This window comes from Apodemus sylvaticus, chromosome 7 (genome assembly GCF_947179515.1).
Source record: "Apodemus sylvaticus chromosome 7, mApoSyl1.1, whole genome shotgun sequence".
Lineage (NCBI taxonomy): Eukaryota > Metazoa > Chordata > Mammalia > Rodentia > Muridae > Apodemus > Apodemus sylvaticus.
In genome coordinates, this window is record NC_067478.1 from 56,324,052 (window position 1) to 56,346,581 (window position 22,530).

A 22,530-nucleotide genomic window follows, 5' to 3' on the forward strand; every position below is an offset into this window, starting at 1 on the left:
GATTCTATGTGCTTGTAAAGACACAATATATTACTGCTGCTGTCAGCCTTGGTCAGCGAAGCTTTTTTTTTTGCAGTGGATGGTGGTTGCTATGGAGACTCATAACCGGTCAATCTTCTGGGAATAAATGCTTGTTGCGGTGGCACAGTGACCCAACACTCAACCCTTAACTGAAAAAAGTATACCATACATTTATATCACCTTCTCTAAGCTTAGAGAATACAAGGGCAGGAAGAATGGAAAAACCAAAAGAAGGAGGAATAGTGTGTTGTGTGGCATTTCCTCTGAGTAGGTCAGGATTTTTATCCCTTCTTGTTGTTATTGCTGTTTGGTTGGTTTTTTTTTTTTTTAATGGTAAACTTCATGTGATGTGCTTATATTACAGTTTTTAAAAGATTTACTTTTAAGTACGTGTCTGAGTTGGGGGGTGCACATGTTGCAGGCACTCATGGATGCTGGAAGAACGTGCAAGACCCCTTGGAGCTGGGGTAACAGGTGACTGAGACACACCCTTGTGTGGGTACTGGGAACCGAACCCAGAGCTTCTGAAACAAGAGCAAACTCTGTAACCGCTGAACTCTCTCTAGTCCTGATTATTGACCTCTTCAAATGAGTCCCTGTGCCCATTAGCATGAGGCCTCTCACCAACTGGGACTTACTGAGATTCCCTCTTGTGGAGGTAGGAAACACATGAGCTCCCTCCTTCTCCAAGGGCCATGTGAGGTGGAATGAGAATTCAGGTGTTATACTTGCTCATAGATTACCCAGTGCCATTCTTGTCCTCGTGTATAACCCCAAATAAACTAAGTGGTCACCAAGCAAGGCTTGGATGGAAACCTTTGTTTGCTCTGCCATTGTCCCCTCTAGCTGGTGTGGACAGAAATGGACTCTCCAGGGAATGTCACACGTGAGCAGTGTGCCTTGTAGACTTGTCCTCCAATGGCTCTAAGTGGAGTTACCGACTTTTTGTGTGTATAACACCTTTTTCTTATGGGGATGGATGTGAAGGTCTCCAAAACAAACATCAGAAGCTTCTAGATGGCCTATTTTAGAATAAGAAAGAAGCAGATGACCCAGGAAGTAAAGAAGCAGGCAAGTAAGGTATGTGCCCTTCATATCTTACCTTCTAGGGAGGGTCCTAAAGAGGATGTTCTCATCTCTGTATCCGTTAGCTATGACCAAGGTCCTAAGGTTACATAGTAAGAATGTGACCTATCAATCCTACCCCTGTGAACTGGGGAAGAGGTCTTTGTAAATGAATAGGACCATAGGAAATATCAACCTCCCTGTTACATGTCCTTGTTTGGAGGCACTTGTGAGAAGAAGGGAGGGAAAAGACAGTAGATGGATTAAACGTGCCATTACTGTCCAATCTCAAGAAGATGGAGACTGAAAAAAATAACTGGCTTTAATTAATTAATTAATTAATTAATTAATGCCGAGCGGTGGTGGCGCGTGGCACGCATGCCTGTAATCCCAGCACTCTGGGAGGCACAGGCAGGTGGATTTCCGAGTTCAAGGCCAGCCTGATCTATAGAGTAAATTCCAGGACAGCCAGGGCTGTACAGAGAAACCCTGTCTCGAAAAAAACCAAATCCAAACAAACAAACAAACAAATAAATAAATAAAATTTAAAAATTAACTAATTAACTTCTTGAGGCAAGGTGCACCATGCCCATGGCAGGCCTCACACTTGCTACGCAGCAGGGGATGACTTTGAACTCCTTACCAGTGCTGCAGTTAGAGTTAGGTATCACCAGACACGGTTCATGGGACTCTAGGGTTGAACCTGAGGCTTCAGGAATGCTATCAAGCGTTTTCATTTATTTTTGTGACGGAAGGCCAAGCTCAACACCTTACACATACTAGGCAAGGGCTCCTCCGCTGAACAATGTCGGTGCCTTCAAATATGTTCAGTTACCAAAGACTGAAGGAAAAGGCAAAAGAACAAGGCTGTGGAGCAAGGGGGCTGGAGAGATGGCTCAGTAGTTAAGAGTGTTTTTCTAGAGGGCCAGAGTTCAGGCTCTGAGTACCCATGCCACATAGCCTCAGCTTCAGGGGGATCTGATGCTGTTTCCTGGATTCCCTGGGCAGCACACTAATGTGTACACATATACACAATTAAAAATAAAATATTTCTCCACCGCCCTACAGAAGAGGAGAAGGAAAGACTGTAAGAGTCAGAGGGCATGGAAGACACCAGGAGAACATGGCCCCCCCAAATCAATTAAGCAGGGCTCATATGGGCTCTCAGAGATTGAGTCAGCAAGAAAGAGGCCTGTAAGGGCCTGAACCAGGTCCTCTGAACATATTAGCTTAGTGTTTTTTTGTGGGACCCCCTAGCAGAGGGAATAGCTGTGTCTCTGTCTGATTCTTTTGTCTGCTCTTGGGACTCTTTTTCCTGTTGAGTTGTCTTGTCTAGCTTTGATATGAGGGCTTTTGCCTTGTCTTATCATATTATCTCATTTTGTCCTGTTTGGTTGTTGTCTCTGAGAGGCCTGCTCTTTTCTGAAGGGAAACAGAGCAGGAGTAGATCTGGGGGTGAAGGTGGTTGTGGGGAGCTGGGAGGAGTGGAAGGAGGGGAAATAGTGCTCAGGATGTATTATATGAGAAGAGAATCTATTTTCAATTTTAAAAAAGTATACAGAATGGGGGAGCTGGGTAGACAGATGGTTCAGTGGTTAGAAGCACTTGTTCTTGAAGAGGATCTAGGAGCTCCTAGTACCTGTAAGGCAGCCCGCAGCCACCCTTAACTCCAGTTCCAGGGAATCTGATGCCCTCTTTGAATTTCCCAGATATCACACATGCATGTGGTACATATACATACATGCACGTAAACTACCCGTAGATTCATACCCATAGATTAAAATAAATAAAGCTTTAAAAAAAGCATATGGAACAAAAGAATTGATCTTAAATCCTCTGCTAATTTGGATTACTTGCTGAAGATGCTAATGGAGAGAGAAAACTGGGTGATTGAAAGAAGGAATTCAGAGAAGACTTTCCGAATACAGGGATGAAAACCAGAGGGTTTTGCCAGAGGCTGGGTCTGTAGGGGGAGGATGGGAGGAAAGGAGGAGAGACAGAGTCCACTGGGGTGGAGGGCCCTGTTTTGGCAACGGAGGTGCCTTCTGCGCAGAGCCTATGAGACTGCAGCTCACAGGCTGGATGGATGAAGAAGGGATGAGACGCTGTTTCTGTATTTGTTTTGTAGTGAGTGCTGTTATAGCAAAGAGTTATAACATGAGTAGCTTGGACAACAGGAATCCACTGTCTCCACCCTAGACACTGGGATTAAAGTCTCCCGATGTCTTAGTTAGGCGACCCAGTGTTTTTATTGCTCTGTTAAAACACCATGTCCAAAATCAAGTGGGCTTAGTTTGTTTTACATCACTGAGGGAACTCAAGGCCGGAACTGCTGCAGAGGCTAGGAAGGAGTGCTGCTTACTGGCTTGTTCCCCATGGCTTGTTCACACTGTTTTCTTTCCTTTTTCCTTTCTTCCTCTCTCTCTCTTTCTTTTCTTTCTTTTTAAAATTTTAAAAATTGATTTTATGTATATGTAATGAGTGCTCTGTTTTCCTGCACACTAGAAGAGGAAATCATATGGTTGCTGGGAATTGAACTCAGGACCTCTGGAAGAGCAACCAGTGCCTGTAATCCCAGCACTCTGGAAGGCAGAGGCAGGCAGATTTCTGAGTTCGAGGCCAGCCTGGTCTACAGAGTGAGTTCCAGGACAGCCAGGGCTACACAGAGAAACACTGTCTTGAAAAAAAAAAACAAATCCAAAAAAAAAAAAAAGGAGAAAGAGAGAGAGATAGAGTGTACACCTGACATTGACAGCTGGCCTCCACATACATATGTGCACACACAGACACATGCACACACATACATACCACACAACAATCAATAATTTAAAAATAAACAACAGTGATTCCAATACTGACACTTTTATTATATAATAAATAAATATATATGCACACATACATACATACATATATGTATGTATATGTGTATATGTGTGTGTGTGTGTGTGCAAGATGCTTAAGTCTTTCAAGGTACTTGAGGTCTGGCTTGAGGTTTAGTATCTACTGCACCCTAAGATTACTAACCAGGAAAGTGAGGCTTAAAAAACTCAGCAAATTCTCGAGAGCCACAGCTCTAGATCTCCTGTCTCACCATGCCTGAGCCAGCCAGTCTGCTCCTGCCCGGAAGAAGGGCTCCAGGACGGCCGTGACCAAGGCGCAGAAGAAGGACAGCAGGAAGCGCAACGCAAGGAGAGCTACTCCGTGTACGCGTACAAGGTGCTGAAGCAAGGGCACCCCGACACGGGCATCTCCTCCAAGGCCATGGGCATCATGAGCTCGTTCCTGGATGACATCTTGGAGAGCATCGCGGGCGAGGCGTCCTGCCTGGCGCATTACAACAAGCGCTCGCTCGACCATCATGTCCCGGGAGATCCAGACCGCCATGTGCCTGCTGCCGCCCGGGGACTGGCCAAGCGTGCAGTGTCCGAGGGCACCAAGGACGTCACCAAGTACACCAGCTCCAAGCGAGCCGTCCAGTCCAGGCTGACACCAAATCCAAAGGCTCTTTTCAGAGCCACGCCCCCTCCCCCCCAAATCTCTAGAGCTACCAACTAGCTTAAGAACCAATGACTAGGCCAGGCGGTGGTGGCACACCCCTTTATTCCCAGCACTTGGGAGGCAGAGGCAGGCGGATTTCTGAGTTTGAAGCCAGCCTGGTCTACAAAGTGAGTTCCAGGACAGCCAGGGCTATACAGAGAAACCCTGTCTCAAAAAAAAACCAAAATCCCAAAAAACACCGAACAAATAAATAAATAAATAAATAATAAGCAATTGCTAGGCTTCTGGTTCCACATTTTCCGTGGGAATGCCACCCGCTGGTGTCTTCTTTACCAAGGGTCAACTGGAACAGCAAGAACTCAATGATATCGCCAGGGAGGCCAGGGAGAGAAGGAAGTGAGGCGAAGGTCCCTCAGAGGCTACACTGGGTCGCTGCGGTAGAGTCACAGCAGAGACACTGGAGCCCACACAGGGCAGGATGGCGGATCAGAGGGAATGAGTTGGTAATGTGCAGATCAAACGCTTGAGCAATGTCAAGGAGGGTGAAGATGGAGAAATAAGGCCAGCGCTTTGGAAATAAGTAGTCTGCTCAACCTATGACCTCTTGAAGGTTTCAAGAGAGCAGGGGAGGAAACAGGTTTGCGGGGGCGGGGGGCGGGGCTGAGGAAATGGGAGAGTGAGGGGTTCCATTTTTCATTCAGAAAGTTTGGCAGGGAAGAGGAAGAGGGAACAGGATGGTAGCTGGAGGGCACAGCAGGACCCAGCAAAGGTTTTTCCAAGGGGAGGGAGGGGGCTGTGTGCGTCTGGAATACATCGGATTTCAAGGCTAGCCTCCGTTTCCAGATGTGCAGTAGTCGGTGATGGATACAACGTCTCCATCTGTCAGCGCGTCGGAATCTCTCTCACAAAGATTTCCATGTTTATCCGCATATGGTTCTAATCCTGTTTGCATTGTCTTGGGCGGTGTATTGCCCGACACTTGTCAGAGAAGTCCCTAATTAGATTTAAATGCATCATAATGCGTGGAAACATTGAGTGCACAGGGACTAAGAGCTTGGATTTGAAGGTATAAGGACCAAGTGGAAACAATCTGTGGCCATTTAACACGCCCCAACTCCAGTGTCCTCATCAGGAGTCCAGGGGTGGTGCCTCCTGCAGCAAAAATATTGTCAGTGGAAGGAAATTAACTCAGCCCAGTGCCTCAGCAGTCAAGTGCTCGCTGCACGGCTGGCTGTTCAAACTGCTGTGGCCACCGGTGCAGCCCTGAGACTGCTGTGGCCGCGGGTGCAGCCCTGAGACTGCTGTGGCCACGGTGCAGTCCTGAGACTGATGCTTCTACCCTTTGCCCTGGAAATACGAAAGTGGAGGCTTGTCTTCTTTCTCATACTTCCTTTCTGCATGGGGAATGTGAAGTCTCTCTTCCTACCACAATTTTCTTTCGATCATGGGAGCAAGCACTGGTGTAGAATAGGCTACACCCCATACCAGAGCAGTCCCCTCCCCCACTCATTCCTCCACTATCAGGTCAGTCTGTGTGTGGGAAAAAAGATCTGAGCTTTTTGCAAACAGATCTGGGATGGGGGTTGGGAGGGAAGAAGAGGGACGGACAGACACCAAATGAAACTCTTTGATCTAAAAAAAAAAATGCCCCTCAATACACACACACACACACACACACACACAATTTGGTTTCTCTCAAGCATGAGCCTTTCTTTTTGAGGCCAAAAAGACAGACAAGAACTTTGTTGAAAAGGTTTGCTTCTGTAGATATTAAAAATGGCAAACTCCAATAGGACTCCAGTTCTTTTCTCAACTCATAAAGGCACACAGGATAAGCTCCTGAATTATTATCTGGAATTGGATAAATAGAAATAGATCCCTTACATATATATTCTTTGCGCGCGCGTGCGCGCGCGCACACACACACACACACACACACACACCTTAGCGTCTAGAAAAGCTACACCCTTGGGGAGAAGCAGGGCCGGAGAAAAGGCAGACTGCCCCAGAAACCTGACAAACAGAAACAAATATCCAGACCCACTCTGATGTTCTTTCAAGTTCTCTCAGCTCTTCACAAATACCCATTCCCCTTTGATCAGTTTCTTCTGAGGACTTGGGGGAAAGATGGAACTGGCTTCCTGCTGCTCTGACCCATTTTATCTCATTAGACCCTCTGCTCCCCAGGAGAAGGCCACTTGGCCAGGGGAACCCATATCTCTCTCCTGGAATGTGCTCCCTACAGTACTGCTGTCACAGAAGACTGATGGCCTCCCTGGAGTGTGAAGATAAACAGGTTTCTCCTGTCTACAGAGCTTGTTCCCAGTGCCACCCATCCACTCCTGCTCTGGAAGGACCCTCCCTGCATTAAAAGTAATCCCCCCACACACATATGATATTGCTGCACAGGGACTCTTTGTAGACTGTCACATAATTGTCCTCCTAGCACCCCAGAAGCAGTTACTACCGTACAGGCTCTTAAAGGACCCGCCACCAAGACAAGACAGGCTGGTTCAACAATGGGTGAGCTAACAAGAGAGAAGCTCATTCTCTGAGGTTACAATGGCCACAGATGGCAGGATCTGCTACATCTGCATACACACACATAGAAACACATAGACACACAGACAAACCGACAGACACATAGGCCCCAACATACCCACACTCAGACACGCATGCACACACTCACACAAACTCATTTTGCCAAAGCCCCCCCATCATGTCCGACTTCCAGCCTCGTGTGTGCGCTGGGCACTCCACGCTCTTCCTCACACACAGAGGAACACCTTCTGGACTTATTTGCTCCAGTGATTCAGTGGTGGGCTTGGGTGTGGGGAGACAGCAATGATCTGGCAAGGCTCAAAAGATCACAGCGGCTTAGTGCAGACACAGTTGAGGGGGTAGCGAGGGCTGAGCCAGGCTCCTGATCTCAAAAACTTTTTTTTTTTCAGCGCACAATTGATGTTGTCTTAGGGCAGTGACTGTTTCCTACTAGTGGGAAGTGAAGCCTAGCTTTAGTTTTGCAAAATAAAGGTCCTCAAATAAACCTAAGAAGAAGACAGCAGCCACACAGGCAAACCTCAGCTGGTGGGGCAACTGACACGGAGCAGGGCGGAGCACAGCCTCCAGGCCAGGTAGGAATTTTAAACTGATAACCTCAAAATAGCCAGTTGGGTTGATAATCCCCTCTGGCAGCAGGTGACAAAGGCTTCTTGATGCCTTGCAGACAGAGCTTCCCTGCCAGGGCCCCTAATGGTCAGCAGTGCATTCCCTGGTGTCCCCGGGGCAGTATACTGCTCTAGGAAAAACCTCTCAGGCTCTTCAGGTTCTCTTCTGGTGTCAACAACCCTGAGGACAGTGAAGGGGTGGGGGTGGGGCTAAGGAGGGACTGGAAAGACTTCCTCTTCAGCACTGGAACGAGCTCTGTAGGGAGGAGGGAGGATAACAGGGGGGGAAGGGCAACTTCAGACAACATCCTCGGTTTCCAAGCAAACTAGTGACCCTAAAGAAGGCAGAGAAAAGTTGGGCCTCCCAGCTCACAAGAGCTCTGGGGGCCTGGTATCCTCTTCTCTGGGTCCTCTAGAAAGGGTCTGATTTCCAAGTGAGGCTCATCAAGGGAGGAGAGAAGTGGACTTTAGCCCTCAGCAAATGCTGGAGGGAGCACACCCACTTCTGCATTCTTTCCTTCTCTCCCTCCAGCTCTCCAACAGGCCTCATTCCCGCTTCAGCTGGAATTCCTGAGGCAATTACATGGAGCCCCGCCCTGCCCTCCGGTTTTCTTCTATAATTCCCGACTAGCTAAGCTCAGCCAGTGTCCTTAGGGCTCTTGGGGTTCTTGGGGTGCCGGTGATAGGATGAACTGTTTGGTACACAGTAGGAATGCTGTGGATGCTGAATGAATTATTATGATAATAAGTATTATGAGGAGTAGATGGCTCACTCCCTGGACCTCTCTCCAGAGCATTCTGCATTATTCTAGAATTCTTTCAGCCTCTTCAGTTAACAGAGATACTAAGATCTTTAAAAAAAAAAAAAAAAGACACCTTTGGGTTGGAAAGATGGCTCAGTAGTTAAGAGCATTGACTGCTCTTCCGAAGGTCCTGAGTTCAGATCCCAGCAACCACATGGTGGCTTACAACTATCTGTAATGAGATCTGACGCCCTCTTCTGGTGTGTCTGAAGACAGCTACAGTGTACTTAAATATAATAATAAATAAATCTTTGGGCTGAAGAGAGCCGAGGTCCTGAATTCACTTCCCAGCAACCACATAATGGCTCACAACCATTATGTTACAGTTACACTGCACTCATACACATAAAATTAAAAAAAAAATCGTAAAAAAAAAAAAAAAAGAAGCCGGGCAATGGTGGCACATGCCTGTAATCCCAGCACTTGGGAGGCAGAGGCAGGTGGATTTCTGAGTTCGAGGCCAGCCTGGTCTACACAGTGAGTTCCAGGACAGCCAGGGCTATACAGAGAAACCCAGTCTCGAAGACCCCTTTGCTGAGCGGTGGAGGTGCATATCTTTAATCCCAACACTCCAGAGGCAGACAGGTGGATCTCTATTTGTTAAAGGCCGGCCTGATCTACAGAGCGAGTTCCAGGACAGCCAGGACATAAAGAAGCCCCGTTTCAAAAAACACACAAAAGAAAACAAAAAACAACAACAAAAAAAACCATATGCGCGCGTGTGCGCGCACGCGCGCACACACACACACACGCACACAAGGTCCATGCTGCACATGAGGAGGTCAAAGGACAACCTCAAGTGTCAGTGTTCACCCTCCACCTTGTTTCAAACAAGATCTCTCGTCTGCTGTATCATACCACGGCCTAGCTGGCCTGTGTGCTTCTGCGGATTCTCCCGGCTCTGCCTCTATGCTGGGCTTATAGCTATGTCATGCTGGCTTTGGCTTCACTCTGTTTCTGTGGATTTGAACTCAGGTCCTCACACTTGCATGGCAAGAACTTTACCCACTGAGTCTCAACATAGGGAGGTCCTAAGCTGCCTGGTATCTAGTGGCTGCATACCAGGACCCACCTAAGCACCTCATACTCCTTGTTTTGGTCTTTGGGTTTGAAACAGGGTCTCCTGTTAGCCCGAGAAGCCTCCGACTCACCATGTAGCTGAGGGTGACCTCCAACACTCGATTCTCCTGCTTCTGCTCCCCTGGTGCTGGGATTACAGTCATGTATCAGCATCCCCAGCGTTTTTTTGTTTGTTTGCTTGTTTGTTTGTTTTTAAGATTTAGAATGTTCTGTATGTAGCTACACACACGTGTACGGGTATCCATGGGGCCCAGAAGAAGGCACTGATCGCTCTGAAGCCTGGGTTACATGTGGTTGGGCGTTATCTGAAGTGGGTGCTGAGAACCCAACTCCGGTCCTCTTCAGCAACAGTGCTTTGAGCCGTCTCTCAGCCTCATTATGTCCAAGGCTAGCAGAATTGAACCCACAGCTTACTGCATGTTAGGTAACCACTCTACTAACGGAGTTATATCCCTAGCCTCTCAGTGACATTCTTGATATGGGGAATTCTTTTTATTTTTTTATTTTTATTCTTGCCTGTTCAGAAACTCTGTAAACCAGGCTGGCCTTAGAGTCAGACCTGTCTGACTTCTGAGAGCTGGGAATAAAGATGTATGTCACCATAGCCTGGCTGATATGGGGCATTTTTTTTTAAAAGAATTATTTGTTTTATGTATATGAGTACACCATTACTCTCTTCAGACACATACCAGAAGAGTACATTGGATCCCATGACAGATGGTTGTGAGCCACTATGTGGTTGTTAGGAATTGAACTCAGGACCTCTGGAAGAGCAGTCAGTGTTCTTAACTACTGAGCCATCTCTTCAGTCCACTATAGGATGTTTGGTTTTTTTTGGTTTTTGGTTTTTTTTGGATTTTGGTTTTTCCGAGTCAGGGTTTCTCTGTGTAGCCGTGGCTGTCCTGGAACTTACTCTGTAGACCAGGCTGGCCTCCAACTCAGAAATTCGCCTGCCTCTGCCTCCCAGAGTGCTGGGATTACAGGCGTGCACCACTACCGCCCGCCTAGGATGTTTTAAACATGCGCCACTACCGCCCGGCTAGGATGTTTTAAACATGTTTACATTAACACACTGAATCACAAGTGTGGGCTACATTGTAATTAAGGTGAAATTTTAAAGGTATGCATATATAGACAGTCTCTAACTGTACTGGCTGGTTTTGTGTGTCAACTTGACACAAGCTGGAGTTAACACAGGAAAAGGAGGCCATTTCCTTTGAGGAAATACCTCCATGAAATCTAGCTGTAAGGCATTTTCTCAATTAGTGATCAAGGGGGGAGAGGGCCCATTGTGAGTGGTGCCATCCCTGGGCTGGTGGTTCTGGGTTCTATTAAAAAAAGCAAGCTGGGCAAGCCAGGGGAAGCAATCCAATAAGCAGCACCCCTCCATGGCCTCTGCATCAGCTCCTGCCTCCAGGTTCCTGCCTTGTGTGAGTTCCTGTCCTGACTTCCTTTGGTGATGAACAGCAATGTGGAAGTATAAGCTGAATAAACCCTTTCCTTCCCAATTTGCTTCTTGGTCATGATGTTTTGTGCAGCAATAGAAACTCTGACTAAGATACTAACTTACATGTTATGACGATTTGACTTAAAATAATTGTGTGTGTGTGTGTGTGTGTGCATGCGGTGAGTATAACTGCATGTGAACTTTAGGAAACTGGTTCTTTCCCTCCCTCCATTGCAGGTTCTGGGGACTGACCTCGGCTTGTCGGTCTTGAGCAGCAAGTATGTTTACCACTGAGATACCTCACGGGATCATATTTGAGATAAAATATCACACCCCGTTGCTGTTGGAATGGATGAGAAATTTGCCACAGGCAAGCCTGGAACAGACACCAAACATACAGGACTACAAATGGGTATGGTGATCTCCGTTATTTTTCTGCAGGAAGTGGAGTGAGTGTGATCTGTTAGGTACCACAGCTCAGAGGGAGCCAGCAGCATCAGACTTAACCTGGACAGGCCTGCCTGGCTTCAGATCTACCATGAAGAGCCAGAAGGTGGCAGGGTACAGGGTGCTCTGGTCTCAGCCTGATCCCAGCCCGGAACACGCTGCTCAGACAGGCTTCTCCTTCCTGAGATTGGACAATTGTCCCGATAACATTCTGGTGGTATTTTCTGTGACAAACCAATACATGGTATTTTGACATTTAGAAAAATATCGAAAAGTAGGCCTGGGGAGATGGCTCAACGGATAAAGTGCTTGCTGTACAATCATGAAGACCCGAGTTCGGATCCCCACCCACATAAAAAGCCAGGCTTGGGGGTTGGGGGATGTGTGCACACCTGCATTCCCAGTGCTGGTAAGAGGGAAACAAGAGGATCCTCGGGCCGTGCTGACCAGCTGGGCTAGGCAATCAGTGAGCTGTAGGTTCACTGATGACTCTGCCTTGAGAAATAAGATGGGGAGCTAGAGAGGTGGTTCAGTGGCTAAGGGCACCAGTGGCGCTGGCTGTGGTGGCGCGCACAGTGGGATTTGCTGAAGGAGGCAGAGGCAGGAGGATAACAAGCTCAAGTCTAGACATAAGAGCACCAATGGCTTTTGCAGAGGACCCAGGTTGGGTCCCCACAACCCACAGGGCAGCTCACAACAGCAGTCTGGTGTCGTCTTCTGGCTTGGAGAGCATTTCACACTGTGGTACACAGACATATGTGCAGGCAAATCATTGATGTACACAAAAATAACACAATAATAATTAATAAAATGGAAATTGAAGGAGATACCCAACATTTACCTCTCCTCTTCATATCTACTCTCTTTTTCTCTTCTCTTTCCCTTCTCTTCCCTTCTCTTCCCTTCCCTTCCCTTCTCTTCCCTTCCCTTCCCTTCTCTTCTCCTCCTCTCCTCTCTCTCTCTCTCTCTCTCTCTCTCTCTCTCTCTCTCTCTCTCAATGTTTTACTTTCGTTTTTATTTTTGTTTTTTTTTTTTTTGTTTTTTTGGATTTGGTTGTTTCAAGACAGGGTTTCTTTGTATAGCCCTGGCTGTCCTGGAACTCCCTCTGTAGACCAGGCTGGCCTCGAACTCAGAAATCAGCCTGCCTCTGCCTCCCAGAGTGCTGGGATTAGAGGCGTGTGCCACCACCGCCCAGCTAATGTTTTACTTTCTGTAATTAATTTGCTGTGATAACAAACTGACTAAGAACAAGTTGGGGAGGAAAGCAATGATGTCATCTTATAACTTCCAGGTCATCGTCTGACCTTGAGGAAAATAAGGACGTGATCTGAAGCACAAGGTGGGAGAAACACTGCACAGTGTTTCGTTCTCCATGGCTTGCTTTCTTATACAACCCAAGACTACCTACCTAGGGATGGTACCACTCCCAGTGGGCTGGGCTCTCGGGTGTCAGTCATTAACCAAGAACCCCCTCACACACACACACACATACACACACACACACAGACTTGCCTATGGGACCATCTTATGGAGGCATTTCTCAACTGAGGTTCCTTCTTCCCAGATGATCCTAGCTTGTGTCAAGTTAACAAAAAAAACGAACCAAGACACGTGAGAAGAAAGTGTTTGGAAGTGCACTTGGTTGTCTTCTATGACAGCAGATGCCGGATTAGAGAGACCATGTGGCCTGGCCACCTATAAACTCAGTCAGGTTAGGAGATGTCAGACCCACACCACACGGTGGCTGGAGATCAGGCATGCCCCATGGCTATCTCACTGTGGAGAAAGTGACAGACAGTATCACAGCAGAGAGAAAGAAAACTGGGCCTGAGTAATGAGACCAAAGAAGCATCAGATGCTCAGACAACCTCAGTGCCAGTTCCAGGAAGCATCGATGGGCCCAGCACTGGATGCCTCGTTTTGCACAGAGACAGGACAGTGGTGAGTACCACTGTTCACCTCTTTGCTGTGTAGCCTCCATATACAATGTCCTGCACACAGAAAGCCAACTAATGACCAATAGATCGATTCATGATTTTGCCTGAATAGCGCTGAGATTTGGGGTTGGAGGGCCTTGTCACAGAGACAGTCGGGACTCAGAAAAGTAAGTCTGTTGAAGTGGTAAGCTTCCACTCTCAGTCATCCCTGCTTGGACTCACCTGGCCTCTAAGAGGACGGCGCCCGCAGTGTGCTGTGTGCGATCTAGTGACACTAGTGTGTGCCTGCAGGTATGCTGCAAACAAGACAGACATATCAAGATGATCCAGAAATTTCCTTCCCTTCTCTATCCCCTTTGCTCCCCCCTTTCCTTTCTTGTTGATAAAGTCTCACTATGTAACCTAGACTGGCCTTGGACAATTCTGCCTCAGCCTCCAAAATTCTGAGACTACAGGTATACACAGTCATGCCCTGCTCTGCTACCTGATTCTTTTTTTTTAAAAAATCTTTATTGTTATTATGTGTATGGGTATTTTGCTAGCGTGTGTGTCTGTGCACCACATGTGTGCAGTGCTCCCAGGAGCAAGAAGAGGGCACCATATCCCCTAGGACTGGAGTGACCAATGGTTGTGACCTGCCACGTGGGTGTTGGGGTTTAAACTCAGGTTCAACGGAGGAGCAACCAGTGCTTACCTACTGAGCCATCTCTCCAGCCCTTCCTACCTGCTTCTTGATGCCATCTCTCATTACTGTGACCTCAGGATCACCCTTGCCCCTGGCAGTGCTAGAATACGTAGCTGTTATTTAACGAATATGATTTTACTAGGCATTTGCTCTTTGTATGTTGCACACGGCGGTTTTATCTCTGAGGGTTTTCTTCTATTTTTGAATGACTAATGTTTCAGTGTAATAACACATGTGTGTCTGCCTGTCCCAGGAAGACTATAAGCAAGGTCTCTGTAACCAGGGTTCCACTGTTCTAACCTGCCTGCAGTATCCAGGCTAGCACATTGTAGGCCCTTTCTAAGTATCCTAGAAATGAGAGAACCTGTCCTAAAACTCCCATTAGCAGATTCTCCATGGTCACCCAGGTCATCCCATCTTCCACCCTAAGTTCTTGCAGCCGGTCCACTGTGTGGCCCTGTGCTGGAGGCTGGGAGGACAGGAGGATGACCGAAGTCTGGCTCTTGCCCTCAGAGTGTGTGTGTGTGTCCATGGTCAGTAGCACAGATGCAGGTATAAATAACCCTAACTTAAAATTGTATTTCAGAGTCAGGGACAAGACTGAGCAAACACATCAGAGGAAGGAGGATTGCTTCCAGCTGCTGAGACCAGGCAGGCCTCCGGGACACTCACTGTCTTCTGCCACTCACCCCCATCGAGGAGGAGTGACCTCCGGAGACTTCAAAGGACTCTGGAACTAAGCCGATAACAGAGCAACTGGAGAGCCCCTCCCTGGCTATGCTCCTTGGAGCACTTTAGCATTTACTGTATGTAGGAATTAGGATCTCTGTCGTGCCCCCTTCCTGAGGTGTGTGTGTGTGTGTGTGTGCACTCGCGGAGGTACACAAGTACTATTCTGCATATATGGAGATCGCAGGACAACACGGTATCGAAATTGGCTTTCCGGCGTGTCTCTCTCATTTGTTCTTCTCTGCTAGGTACCCAAGGCTAGCCAGCCTGCAAAAGCCGGCCGTTCTTCCCTCTTTGCCTCTGTCCAAGCAGGTGGTGCACAGATTACAGCAACTGGTGCTACTGTGTCCAGCCTTTACCTAGGTTCAGGGCATCTTAAAATCAGGCTGTAAAGCCCGGCCCTGTATTATTTATGGTTGAAGACAGTTCCGTTGTGTCTATGCCTCCCACTCTCACTGTCTGGTTGATGGCCTCTGCAGCAGCAAGCATGGGTGCTCTGGTGTCTCTGTGCCGTGCTCAGCTCCCCTGGGTGCTCTCCCAGCAGCCAGGGGTGGCAGAGTTGGATCGTAGGTGGTTCTGCTTTCAGCGTTATAAGGAAACCACACTGATTTCCAGAGTGGTAAACTCTGGTTGCAGTTTTTACCATTTCACACTCTTACCAGCAGTGTCTAAGGGTTACTCTTTTCCTACATTCAGACAGAAATGTGTTATTATTTTCTTGATTAAAGCATTTGAAATCTAGGGGAGGGGTGCTGGAGAGATGGCTCAGATGGCTCAGAAGTTAAGAGCGCTGACTGCTCTTTCAGAGGTCTCAAGTTCAATTCCCAGCAACCACATGGTGGCCCACAACCATCTGTAAAGGGATCTGATTCCCTTTTCTGACTTGCAGGTATATATGCAGATAAAGCACTCATGTACATAAAATTAAAAAACTAAGAAAAAAAAGCATTTGGTAGTTTGGTTTTTATTACGTTTTTTAAAATTTTGTTTGTTTTATGTGAGTCCACTGTAGCTGTCTTCAGACATACCAGAAGAGAACATCAGATCCCGTTATAGATGGTTGTAAGCCACCATGTGGTTGCTGGGAATTGAACTCAGGACCTCTGGAAGAGCAGTCAGTGCTCTTAACCGCTGTTTTGTTTTGTCTTGTTTATTTGTTTGTGTTTTGTTTTTTTCCAAGACAGGGTTTCTTTGTGTAACAGAGCCCTTACTATCCTAGACTTGCCTTGTAGACCAGGCTGGCCTCAAACTCACAGAGATCTGCCTGTATGTCATAAAGGTTTTTTTGATTATTTTGTGTGTGTGTATGTGTGTGTATGTATGTATGTACACATGTGTGGGTACTCTTGAGGGGCCAGAACCGGGCATCAAATACTTTGGAACTGTAGTTAGAGGCATTTCCTGCTGGTACCTGCTGGGATCCTAACTGAGCAGCACGCACTCTCCCTGTGGTTTTGGTTTTACTCTGTAGCTTAGGCTGACCTGAATTTCCTGGGGGTCCTTCAGCTTCTCCCTCTAGAGTGTTAGGATTACAGGCGTGAACCACCATGCCTGACAGAACAACACCCTTTTAATTTGCATCTCTCTGATGGCTAAGGATGACTTTGTTTTATTTCTCCTATTTTGGCCGGGTGTAGCTCGTTTTTGATTTATTTAGTTCATTTGCCGACTTATTGCCTGGGATTTTGTTGTTTAGTTTTTGGAGGGTTTTGTTTTGCTTTGCTTTGCTTTTTAAACAAGGTCTTTCTTGTATAGCCCTGGCTGGCTTGGTATTCACTAAATAGACCAGGCTCAAACTCAAGAGATCTACCTGCCTCTACCTCTTGTGTTTGAAGCTGTATAGATTAATCTTTCTGTTGATCTATCAGATGTGCAGTTGGCAAAGGTTTTCTCTATTTCCATAGTCTCTCTTCACTCTTTGTTCTTTCCAATTTACACAGAAACTTCAACTTCCTGAAATCCCATTTGTCCATTCTGGGAATTATTTTCTGAGCTCACCTCCTTTTCCGAAAGTTCTTGCGCCTGCCTACATCCTGAAGTGTCTTCTTCTAACAGCTTCAGAGTTTCAGGTCTAATAGTAAGGTGCTTGGTCTATCCTGAGTTAATTTCTTTTAGTAGAATTTGTTTGTTTTGAAACAGGACCTTCCTCTGTAGCTCTGGCTGTCTTGGAAGCCACAGTGTAGACAAGGCTGGCCTCAAACTCACTGAGATTTTCTTGTCTCTGCCTTCCGAGTACTGGGATTAAAGGTGTAAGCCACCATGCTCTGCACACAAAATTCATTTTTTGTTTTTTTTTGTTTTTTTTTTTTGTATTTTGGATTTGGTTTTTTCGAGACAGGGTTTCTCTGTGTAGCCCTGGCTGTCCTGGAACTCACTCTGTAGACCAAGCTGGCCTCGAACTCAGAAATCCGCCTGCCTCTGCCTCCCAGAGTGCTGGGATTACAGGCGTGCACCACCACTGCCCGGCTTCCTTCATGGTTTTTATTATGACAGGATACTTCAGATGATCATACAGTTTTCTTTTTCTTTTTTCTTTTTTTTTTTAGGTTTGTTTATTATGTATACAGCATTCTGCCTGCATGTATGCCTGCAGGCCAGAAGAAGGAAGGCACCAGATCTCATTACAGATGGTTGTGAGCCACCATTTGGTTGCTAGGAATTGAACTCGGGACCTCTGGAAGAATAGTCAGTGCTCTTAATCTCTGAGCCCTCTTTCCAGCCCTGGGTCATACAATTTTCATTGTGTTTTTCAAGAGGAGATTTATTGTGAGTTCTGAGTTGCTATGACAGCCAAAGAGGCATCTTAAGGGAGACAAGACTTATTCTGGCTCATGGTTTGGAGAGTGTTTTCCATCCAGGTAGGGAAGGCCAGGTGGAATGCTCGCTCAGTAGCAGGAGCAGGTGGCAGACTCCTTGCATCGTGGTTGGGACAGCAAGAGGAAGATGTAGTCACCAGAACCGGCCAGCGATGCTCCGCTCCTATCCGCGAAGGCCAATCTTCTCCGCTCCTATCCGCGAAGGCCAATCTTCTAAGGGCTCCACTGGTTTCAGCTGCACCACAAGCTAAGTATTCGATCTGATCCTGGGGAGGATATTTCAGATTCCAACCAGAACATGAGATAAAGGGGAATAGGGTATGGTTTGGTGCTTAAGAGAGGGAGAATTTAAAAAAAATAAACAACAGGGAACTGGAGCTGGAGAGATGCCTCAGCAGTGAAGAGCACTTGCTGCTCTCACAGAGGACAGACCCAGGTTTGATTCCCAGCACCCAAGGTGGGCAGTTCACAGCCATAAGTAACTCTAGCTCCGAGGGAACCGAGTCCCTCATCTGGCCTCTGTGGGCACCTGCATGTATGTATATATGGCACACATAAACTCATACAGGCACCTACACACACACACACACACACACACACACACACACACACACACACGCTAAATGGATCTTTTAAATGTTGAGGAAAACAAGACAACTAAACATATAAAATCCAAGGAAAATGCATAGAAGGGCCAAGCCACACCAGCGATGCGCTAAACAGACCCTTTCAACACCTGGCCTTTATAGAACTCGGATACAACAGTTCCTGTTAGTGATGAGGAAAAGGAGGTACGGGGTCACACGGCGAGCAGGCAGGCAGGAACGGACGAGACGTGGGAATTCCACACGGAAAGCACACGTTAGCAGTACGCAGTGTGAAGGAAGGCGGCCGGAAGCCATTGAGCTGGGGATGAGGCTCACTCTGCACTGCAGCCTCTGTCTTCACAGTGAGCGTTGTCTGAACCTCACAGAGTTGGTAGCGGGTAATGGGGGAGCGCTCGGGGGCCACTCATATTCCCCAGAGGTGCTCTCAGTTCACCTGCAACAATGCTCTGGTGAGAACCTGAGAGAGACCGACCGTGCTAGAGTCTTCCTCACATGGAAGCTCATCCTCAAGGGCTCTGGCGCTTCCGTGGCCCGCCTCCAAACACTCATTTCCGGGTGCCTTCCTCTAGGTGCGGGGGCACCACCCTCTTTGACCACCCAAGGTGGGGCCTTCTGGAGCTAGCACAGTGCCCACAGGAATCCAATGTTATAGAATGCAGGACAGTTTTGCATCTGTGAATCATCTGTGCTGTTCGGCATACAAAAAGAAGGCGGTCTCCAATTCCAGTGCTTTCTCTCACAGGCAGAGCAGGAGGAACTCAGAAGAAGGCACACATGCCTTCTAACTGTGTATAGCTAAGAAGTGGGGTGTCATGCCCACATCATATGCCGAAGTGTGGATGGAACCAAAATGATCCCTGCTGGTTTCTCCCCTCAGATGCATCTTCTAAAAGATTTATGTTTATTTTTACTAGTAAGTATGCCACATGTGTGCAGGTGCACAGAGGCTAGAAGAAGACACCAGATCCTCTGAGCTGGAATTACAGGTGGTTATGGGCCACTCAACATGGGTGCTAAGAACTCTCCAGCCCCCTCAGATAGATTTCAATAAAATAACGTCCCGTTCTCCAGCCCTTGGGACTGACTGGCTCCCTTATCCTTCTCCAGCTCTGTTAGAAAATCCCAAACAGCCCCTTTCACTGGTCAGAAATCCAACGAGTAAAAACCATTTTTTTTTTCTTCACCACAAAAGAGATCAATATGCCTTGTCCTGACTTTTTTCAGGTGGTAAAAGAAACATGAATGACACATGAGAAACAGTAATTCTTTCCTCTCTAAAACTGATGCACCTGTGTGTGTGTGTGTGTGTGTGTGTGTGTGTGGTAGGTGCACTCACACATACATGCACCCATGGAGGCTGTGGAGGCTGGTATCTTTAGACCGGTATCTTTCTCTATCACGCCTCACCTTATTTGTTGAGACAGGATCTCTAACGGGACCTGGAGCTAGCTAGCTGTTTGGACTACACCAGTGGTTCTCAACCTGTGAGCCTCAACTCTTTTGGGATGGGGGGTGAATGACCCTTTCATAGGGTCACCTAAGACCATCTGAAAACACAGATATACATATTACAATTCATAACAGTAGCAAAATTACAGTTATGCAGTAGCAATGAAAACTCATTGTATGGTTGGGGGTCACTACAACATGAGGAACTGTGTGAAGGGGTCACAGCATCAGGACGGTTGGGAACCACTGAACTATATAACAGGCCAGTGAAACCCCAGGATCCTCTTGTCTCTGCCTCCCAGGCCAGCACTTACATGGGTGCCAGGGATCTGAACTCAGGTCCTCAAGCTCACAAGGAGGTGTTTATCCACTGAGTCACCTCCTCAGACCCCAAACACATATAGCTTACAGGTTCTGCTACCAGAGAACAAAGTTATGACAGCCAAACATTCAAAAGGTCAGAGTCTGTCCACAGGATAACGTCCCAGTATGCCCAGCATAGCAACTAGAAAGAGCCCAGTGCTTGCATATGCCAAGGAAAGGCAGGACTCTCGAAACAAATGATACCTTTGGATTTTCTACTTGAATCTTAAAATTACTTACTTCAGTGGCTTTCAACCTTCCTAATGCTGTGACCCTTTAATACAGTTCCTCATGTTGTAGTGACTCCTGACTACAAAATGATTTAATTACTACTTCGTAATTAAGTGTGCTACTCTTCAGAATCCAAGCGTAAATATCCGATGCGGGAGGACATCTGAAGTGGGACTCCCCCAAGGGGTCACGATGCACAGGTCCAGAAGCGCGTGCTGGGTTACTGTTATGGAAGAAGAGCTAGCCACATTTGAATCAGAACTATTTAATGGATCTACATTGCAGTCCAGGTTTCTTTCTCCTCTCCCCTCTCTGCCTCAGCTCTCCCTCTCCCTCCTGCCCCCTCTCTTGTCTCCCTCCCCCCTTCTCTCTCTCATGAGTATGAGAGGGGTCACTTGTGTAGGCTTGTATGTAGAGACCAGAAGATGGTGTTAGTCTCTCGGGACACCCCCTTGTCTCTAGGACAGGGTCTCTCACTGCCCAGATCTCACTGAGGAGGCTGGTTGTTGTGTAGCCAGTGAACCTCAGGTGCCTCTCTCTTTACCTCCCCAGCACAGGGATTACAAGTTTGTGTCACCATAACTGGATTGTTTAAAAAACATGAGTTCTGGGATCTAACTTAGGTTCTTTACACACTGAGCTGTCTCCTAAGCACATGTACACACACACACACACACACACACACACACCCCTTTCCTTCCTTCCTTCCTTCCTTCCTTCCTTCCTTCCTTCCTTCCTTCCTTCCTCTCTTCTCTCTCCTCTTCTTCTGTTTCTTTAGCACGTGAGAAGAAATCAAAGCCTAGGCTTCTTTTGGGGAATTTTCACTTCGAATTCACTTTATGTCTCCTAGACAGTCTTTGGGTAGCACCAGGACACGGGCCTGCTGGTCTAACTAACATCTATTTTCTCCTGCCCTGATCCCTCTCCACAGTGTTGACCTGGCTCACAGTAACCTGAGACAACTAGAGAACCACTTTTTCTGGGCCTCTGTAGCTTAGCTGCTGCTGCCAGAGATCTAAGGTTGCAAAATTGTATCTGCCCCTTACCCACACACACACCTCCCCACCCCCCACCCCTACCCCAAGCAGCAATTAGGCAGTTGACAAGCTCGGTGGCCATTTGTACCTTCTGAACAGCCCGCAAATGGCTGAGGGTGGGTGCAATTCCACAACAGCACATGCTCATCCCCGGCCTCAGCACTTTCCAGAAGCCAGACGACCATCCAAAGACCATGCTGATGCCCTTGCGGTAAGCAAAGGGAGAGGCCGTGCATGGTGCAGCCGCCCCTGGGAGTATGAGCAGCATTATTTCTAAGATTAATCTGTTGGCAGCTGGTAACTAGGTGAGTTCCCTGCAGCCTTTGAAAGCACGGGGCGGGGGGGGGGGGGAATCATTCTTAAACGACCCCCCCCTTCCTGTCGGCTGCAAACATGAGTCCGTGGCGCCACCTTCTGGCAGAAATGACCTCAAGGCGTAGCTGAGAAAAAGAAAATTAGACATTTTATTGGAGGTGGCAGAAGATTCTGAGCTGGGAGAAATCACGGGACTGGTTTTGATCTGATCCAGTCTTCGCATTTCATAGGAAAGCGAGCGGAAGCCTGGACAGGAGTCAGGGGTAGAACTGAGATAGAAACTCAGCGGAACAACTAAGGAATACCTGTTGTCTCATTCGGCTGAGCCCAGCCAAATGCAAGTATATCCTCACGCCCTCCATGTGAAAAGTGAGGTCAGACAGGCTCAAGAGATGGCTAATTACAAGTCCCGGTGGCTTTTCATACACGCAAATGACACTTGTAACAGAAACTCAACCTAGGCTCCGCAGTGTCAGGTAAAATGCCCCGACTCTACCCACTGATGTCTCCAGAGCTCCTGAGTGGACACAGGCCCAGCAGTTCTTTGGAGAGAGGACTGTGGAGAGGGCCCAGAGAGCAAAGACACAGCACCCTAGGAAGGCAAGGGGCTCACAAGAAGTCAGTCAGTAAAGAACATTCACCAGACACTTTGTTCTTTTCGAGATTTTTTACAAATGCCAGACCAGTGTCTTATTTGGAAAAAATAATTCCTATGTTCTGGAACACAGTGGGGAGACACTTATTACATATAATAGATCGGGCCGGTGAGGCAGATCAGGGAGCAAGGACTGCATGGCTCCAAACATGGACCTGAGTTTCATCCGAATGAACC

The 22,530-nt window shown here is 47.4% G+C and overlaps 1 long non-coding RNA gene and 1 pseudogene across 1 annotated transcript; both read left to right on the forward strand.

The window, feature by feature from the left end:
- Positions 1-1,671: 1,671 nt before the first annotated feature.
- Positions 1,672-4,641, forward strand: LOC127689707 (histone H2B type 1-N-like; annotated as a pseudogene).
- Positions 4,642-7,620: 2,979 nt separating this feature from the next.
- On the forward strand, positions 7,621-15,783 carry LOC127689876 (uncharacterized). Its single transcript, XR_007978953.1, has 3 exons — positions 7,621-7,718; positions 11,319-11,493; positions 14,737-15,783. It is a non-coding gene; the product is annotated as an uncharacterized LOC127689876 (long non-coding RNA).
- The last annotated feature ends 6,747 nt before the right edge of the window (positions 15,784-22,530 follow it).